The 6,372-nt window shown below is 52.2% G+C and overlaps 1 long non-coding RNA gene across 1 annotated transcript; it reads right to left on the bottom strand.

Moving 5' to 3' along the window:
- Positions 1-1,040: 1,040 nt before the first annotated feature.
- Positions 1,041-6,197, bottom strand: LOC147912469 (uncharacterized). Its single transcript, XR_015549982.1, has 3 exons — positions 6,109-6,197; positions 3,449-3,511; positions 1,041-1,870 (listed from the first exon to the last, which is right to left on the bottom strand). It is a non-coding gene; the product is annotated as an uncharacterized LOC147912469 (long non-coding RNA).
- Positions 6,198-6,372: the final 175 nt, after the last annotated feature.

Consider the following 6,372-nt stretch of genomic DNA (forward strand, 5'->3'; position numbering starts at 1 on the left):
ATGAATTTAACCACTATGCCACTGGGCCAGCCCCTCATTATTTATTTTACTGGTTTTCAGACTTTAGCAACTTTTCTTTCCGTCCTTCCAACATCAAAAGACACGCTTGTTGTGACAAATGAAATGATATTGTGTATTAAAACGCACACTGTGACTCCTTTCCCCCTTGCTCCTTGCTCCTGCACGAGCAGTCCCACTCCTGGTTTATACCTGTGAAGGGCAGCGTTATGTGTCACCTTGGCTAGGCTACGGTCCCCAGTTATTCCATCAGGCACTAAGCGAGTGTTGCTGTGGAGGGATTTTGTAGATGTGATTAAAGTCCATAATCAGTTGACTGTAAGTAAGGGAGGGATCCTACATAAACTGGGTGGGCTTGAGCCTATCCTTTGAAAGGCCATAAGAGCAGAGCTGTGTCTTCCTGAAAGAAGAAACTCCACCTGCAGATGGCTCACGCCCTGGAGTTTCCAGCCAGCCTGCTCGTGGATTTCAGACTTGCCTAGCCAGCCCCCAGTCACCCTGGCAAGGAAACCTGTGCCTTGCCAGAAACCTCTTAACATACATCTCATACTGGCTGTTTCTCTGGTTGACCCCTGACTGACACAATGCTCTAGAAAAATTCTTTTACAAATGCACCAGGAGATGTGTAAAAAGATGGCTTTGGTATCAAAAACCTGGTAACAACCTACATATATCCATCAGCAGAAAAATGGGTAGATAAACCCCATACGGTCATGCAATGAACTATTACACAGCCCTGAAAAGGCATGAAGGACAACCACGTGGGGCCACAAGGATGACGCCCACAAACAGGATGGGGAAAGAAAGAAGCAAGTCACAGAAGAACATATAAAATGCTCTTCAACTTATATAAAGTTCAAAGACGGGCAAAACAAAGCAAGGCATTGCTTAGGAATACTCATATAGTGGTAAAACTATATCAATATACATATAATTTATATAATTATATATATTATATAATATAGAGTAAACATTATACATTATAATGTATAATATATTTATATTGTTGCGTGTATCATATATAAAATACTATATAGAGATAAGACATATACATATACTGTATATATATAATGAAAGAAAGTTTCATGCATATAGTGAGAGGATGATTTACACAATCATCAGCCTGATGGTGATTTCAGGGACTCCTAAGGTACCGGTCAAGTTCTGGATTTTTACCTGAATGGAAGGTTTTTGTGTGTTCATTTTATTATTGTTATTATTATTATTTTTTTTTTGGTGAGGAAGATTAGCCCTGAGCTAACATCTGTTGCCAATCCTCCTCTTTTTGCTGAGGAAGACTGGCCCTGGGCTACCATCCATGCCCGTCTTCCTCTACTTTATATGGGATGTCACCACAGCATGGCTTGACAAGCGGTGTGTAGGTCTGTGCCTGGGATCCGAACCTGCAAACCCTGGGCCACCAAAGCAGAGTGCACGAACTTAACTATTATGCCACTGGGCCGGCCCCTCATTTTATTGTTTTTATCTGTAAATAACTATTTTTGCCCCATTTTGCATATTTAGTATAGTCCACCATAAAACATTTTTAAAAACTAAGCAAGCAAGCAAATCAATGGTAAGCCTCCACCGGGAGACGAAGCCGAGGGCGTGGGGAGCATCTTGGTGGAGATGAACCAGATGTTCCCCGAGAACGGGAGGCGTCCTACCGCACGTGGCCACAGGGAGGAGCCAGGAGGAGAATCCAGGCTGGGTGGCCTGCTCTCTGGCCTCATTCCTTCTTTCCCGATTAGCTCAGAGTTCTTCTGACTTCACGCACCACGTATGGTCTGGCTGCTCCCCTGAGGCAGTGCTAGAACTCAGGGGGCACGTCCTAGAAAAGCGGATTTCATGTCTCAAGCAGGAGGAGGAGGAGGAAAAGGAAGAGAAAAAGGAAAACCAGGGTGTTAAATGGCTACCCAGCAATACTTCATAGGCGATCCCGTTAACTATTTACCCAGGCCCCTGTTGTTGGACGTTTAGGGTGTTTTCAGTTGTTGCACAGTCGTGAAGATTGCTGTAGTAAAGCGTCTTGTGATTAGAGCATTGTCCAAACCTTCTCTTCTTTTTTTTTAAGGTAATCTTACACTGGCTCAGTTTTTTGGTGTTGCTTTTGTTTTTGCTGAGGAAGATTCACCATGAGCTAACATCTGCCACCAATCTTCCTCTTTTTGTAGGTGGGTCACTGCCACAGCATGGCTGCCGAGTGGTGTAAGCGCACACCTGGGAACCGAACCCAGGCAGCCAAAGAGGAGTGCACCGAACTTAACCACCAGGCCATGGGGCCTCCTCAAATCTTCTCTTCTTTACTTCTGAAAAGCCCCAGGACCAACACTGTGGCGCAAAAGGCACATGTGTGTTCAAGGCTCTTAAGACTGACATTTATCGGGGCCGGCCCGGTGGCGCAAGCGGTTGGGTGCGTGCACTCCACTGCAGCAGCCCTGGGTTTGCTGGTTCAGATCCCGGGCATGCACCAATGCACTGCTTGTCGGCCATGCTGTGGTGGCGTCCCACATAAAGTAGAGGAAGATGGGCATGGATGTTAGCTCAGAGCCAATCTTCCTCAGCAAAAAAAAAAAAAAAAAAAACAAGAAGAAGAGGAGGATTGGCATCAGATGTTAGCTCAGGGCTGGTCTTCCTCACCAAAAGAAAAAAAAAAGACTGACATTTATCCATTCCCAAGTCGCATTCTAGAAGGATTATTCCCACGGAGACGACTCCCGGCAATGCCAATGAAAACACTTCCTCACAATTGGTACTGTCTGCTGGTAACTGGGCTGCCATGGGAGGTAACGAGCACCCCGTCCCTGGGGGAGTTTAAGTAGGTGGGGTGTGACTATTTGCCCAGGGCTGATAGAATCGAGAGAGACTTGCGTTGGCTGCAGGTGGGACTCAGGTACCCGTAAGGAACCTCCCAAGTCTCTGGGCCTCTTTGGCTAAGACTGAAAGTTCTAATTCCCTCTCTTTCCTTTTTTAAAGTCCCCCTCAAGCCTCACTACTTCTGCTCACACTTTCCCCGGGTACTTGCCTTGTTTCTGGAGCTACCACCCACAGCCCGGGCCTCCTGAACAGCCGTGCCGAAAATGCTCAGCGCACGGTGGGGAAGGGGACTCACCTGAGGTCACACGACCTGGATGCAAATCCCGCCTCTGCCACTTCCCAGTGGGTGCCGTGGGGACAGGTCACTTCATCTCCCTGAACCTCAACTTCCCTCCTCTGTGAAATGGGGATCATTGCCGCCCTCACCCCACAGGGCTGTTAAATGGGACAAGCATGCGAACCCTCACCATAATGTAAGTCCCCAATAAATCATCATTATTTATTTTTATTGGTTTGGGGTTTGTTTATAAGATGCTGAGGACAGGATCGCCCACATGTGATATTGTAGGCAGCTGTCCACCCAATGGGATTTGAGGGTCCTTTCTCCTCCTACCTCCAGTCTGTAGCTCCCCTCTGCTGCTCATCATGCCGCCTGAGTATCCACCGCCGGTCACCTCTGTGGATTAAGGCACGGTGACAGAGTGTATTTTCCAAACGTAGTCACACCGAGAACACGCACGTCACATACTCTTACGATGCCACTTTGGCATTCCTCCCACTGAGAGGAGCGCCCATGTGTCTTCTTGAATCTGGGTAGGCATGCGACTATGATGGAAGTGACGCTGTGTCACATAATGTCACTTCTACAACTAAGTCATAAAAGGCAACACGGCTTCTGCTTTGTTCCCTGGGACCCTTGCACGGGCACCTGAGCTGCCTCAGATCCTCGCTCTGCCCTCTGAGCCGTCCGTCTGCCCGGGGCAGGCAGGCTCTTAGGAAGCCCGGAGACCCGCTCACACAGAGGGGTCACATGGAGACACCCTGAGACTCCACGAAGAGAGAGAAATGCGCAGGCAGCCCCCAGCCGCTCCAGCCCAGCCGCCACTCGACTGCAACCACGTGGGGGACCTGCGCCAGAACTGCCCAGCTGAGCCCTCCCCGAGTCCTTGACCCACAGAAACCCTGACAGGTAATCAACATGTTGCCTCTGAGTTTGGGGATGGTTTGTTAAGCAGCCACAGACAACTGATACAAGCACGAAATTCTTCCCTCCGAGGAAGAGAAATCAACATTTTCACCTGCTGTGTGCCAAGTATTGTATCCTTTTATCCTCAGTAAGCACAATAATGATAATGATAACAATAGCAGCTTCTGTGTATTCAGCTTTACAAGTACTGGGCGGCAGGCTATGGGTTTTACATATGAAATCGCAATAAATTCACACCACAACCCTATAGGGGCTGTTATTATCCTCGTTTTCCAGATGAGGAAACTGAGGCGCCAAAAGACGAGATGACTTGTCCACGGTCAAGAAGCAGAGCGAGGATTTGAACCTGGGTCTGAGTGACTTCCCAGGCTGCTCCTTCGATGTCAGAATGGCCTTTCCCACACTGGGAAATAGGCCCGAATGCTGACCACCGTCCACCAGAGCCGGGTGGACCAGGGGCTGTGTCCCAGGCCCCATTTGTCTCCCCTCTCTGTCCCCAGGGATTCTCCTCCCCTGGATCTTTCTGGGGACCTCCCAACAGACAGTCATCCACCCCCAACACCCCCCTACCCCGTCCTAGTCCCTGGGAGACAGGGAGGTAGTGATCTGCCTGCCCAGGTGACCTAGGATGGTGACATAGAGTTCTCACTCTAGCTGGGCCCCCAAGGACCAGAGTCAGGGCCCCTCAGGGAAGGACTTTGGTTCCACACTCAGCAATTCTAGAGCTTCTTCCCCAAGAGCAGGTGACCTGGGTAGCAGGTGACCCTAGAGCAGGCTCAGTCATTCCCACACACAGACACTAGCTGTGGGATCCCCAGTGCTGGCTGCCTGGACATGGTGACGAGCTGGGCCTGGGCCCTGCTGTGAGAGCTCCCAGCTGGTGGGGCACACGGCGGCGTGTAAGTGGCTACATTGCAGGGTTGATGGAATAATAGTGGCAACAGTGCGTTCCACGGAGGGAGCATTTACTCTGCGCCAGGCATGGGGCCTGGGGGTCTACACGCTGTGCTGTGTTTGATCTTGCAAGGGCTCCACGAGCTAGGTACTAGTATCATCCCCATTTTACAGGGAAGGACACCGAGGCTCAGAGAGTCTCAGTGTTTACCAAAGGTCACACAGAAACGCGAGGCTCTGAGATTCCAAAGTGATCATGCTCTGGACCACGATGTCATCCATCCCAGAGTGGGGACCTAGAGGCATGCTCTGGAGGTAAGGAACCCGGGTGGGGGAGGCAGGGGTTGGGGGGAATGTTAGTGGGGGTGGAGTGCAGGGAAGAGGGTGGAGGACTATCCAGAGGCAGTGGCCCGTGAGCTGGGCCTGGCACATGACTCAGAGTTTGTCAGGTGGAAAAGTGAAGGGCTGGCCTCCCGGGCAGGGAGCTCAGAGGAGCAGAGGTGTGGCTGTGTGTAAGTAACAGGGTGTTCAGGGAAAGGGAGCACTTCCGGGCCAGAGCAGGAGCTGGTGGAGGTGGGGGTACAAGACGAAGTCAGAAAAGCCGGCTGGGGCTGGACAGTGAAGGGCCTGGAACTGCAGGCTCAGAGTTGGCCCGTCCTGCAGGTGATGAGGAAGCAGGGCCGACTTACAGAGAGAGGCGGTGGGACAGACTTGTGCCAGTTGTGGGGCGGGGGCGGGGCCGGAGCCGTGTTCTGGGAAGAGACGTCCTCCAGCCTCATCTCCCTGAGAGCCAGCCCCTGTGTCCTCCCCCATCCCAGCGGAAGGAAAGACGGAGGAGACCAGAACTTCCCCAGGAGGCTGGGAAACTGGGGAGGGGCGACGTCAGGACCAGCGGATCACCAACTCCCTTGTCTTGACCTCTTTGCCAAATTCTCTTAAAAGCGATGCTGCTAGAAGGAAATGCTGAACCCTATTGGGAGGTCTCTCAGACAGAGACATTTCAGGCCGGAATACCTGCGGGTAAGGCGGGGCCTTCCCCACCCGGGACCTTCTCAAATACTCCCTGTCACCATTGATGCGCATTGACGCCGCCTCGCCCACCCCTCCCTCGGGAAGAGAACTCCCTAGTTTCACCCTCTATCTGCCCCTCTCCGGCCTCCTGCTGTCTTTACCATCAGATGCCATCTCAGCTTCTGCTTTAGCGGCGAAAGCAGAACCCACACGCAGGGAACGGGGAGGAGGGTGGCGAGTGGAGACGACCCTCGGGACCTCCCCGGGAGCCTGTGCCTTTAAGGGCAGGGGCGGGGCGAGCCTCGGGGGCGTGTCCGGGGGCGGGGCCGCGGAGGGGCGGGGCCGGGCCGAGCGTGGGGAGAGCCCCGGACGCAGCAGCGGGCGGGGCGCGGGGCGGACGGTGTCCGGGGCGGAAGGGCGGGCGG

Source organism: Ceratotherium simum, chromosome 35 (assembly GCF_057802395.1).
Source record: "Ceratotherium simum simum isolate JZ-2026a chromosome 35, ASM5780239v1, whole genome shotgun sequence".
Taxonomy (NCBI): Eukaryota; Metazoa; Chordata; class Mammalia; order Perissodactyla; family Rhinocerotidae; genus Ceratotherium; species Ceratotherium simum.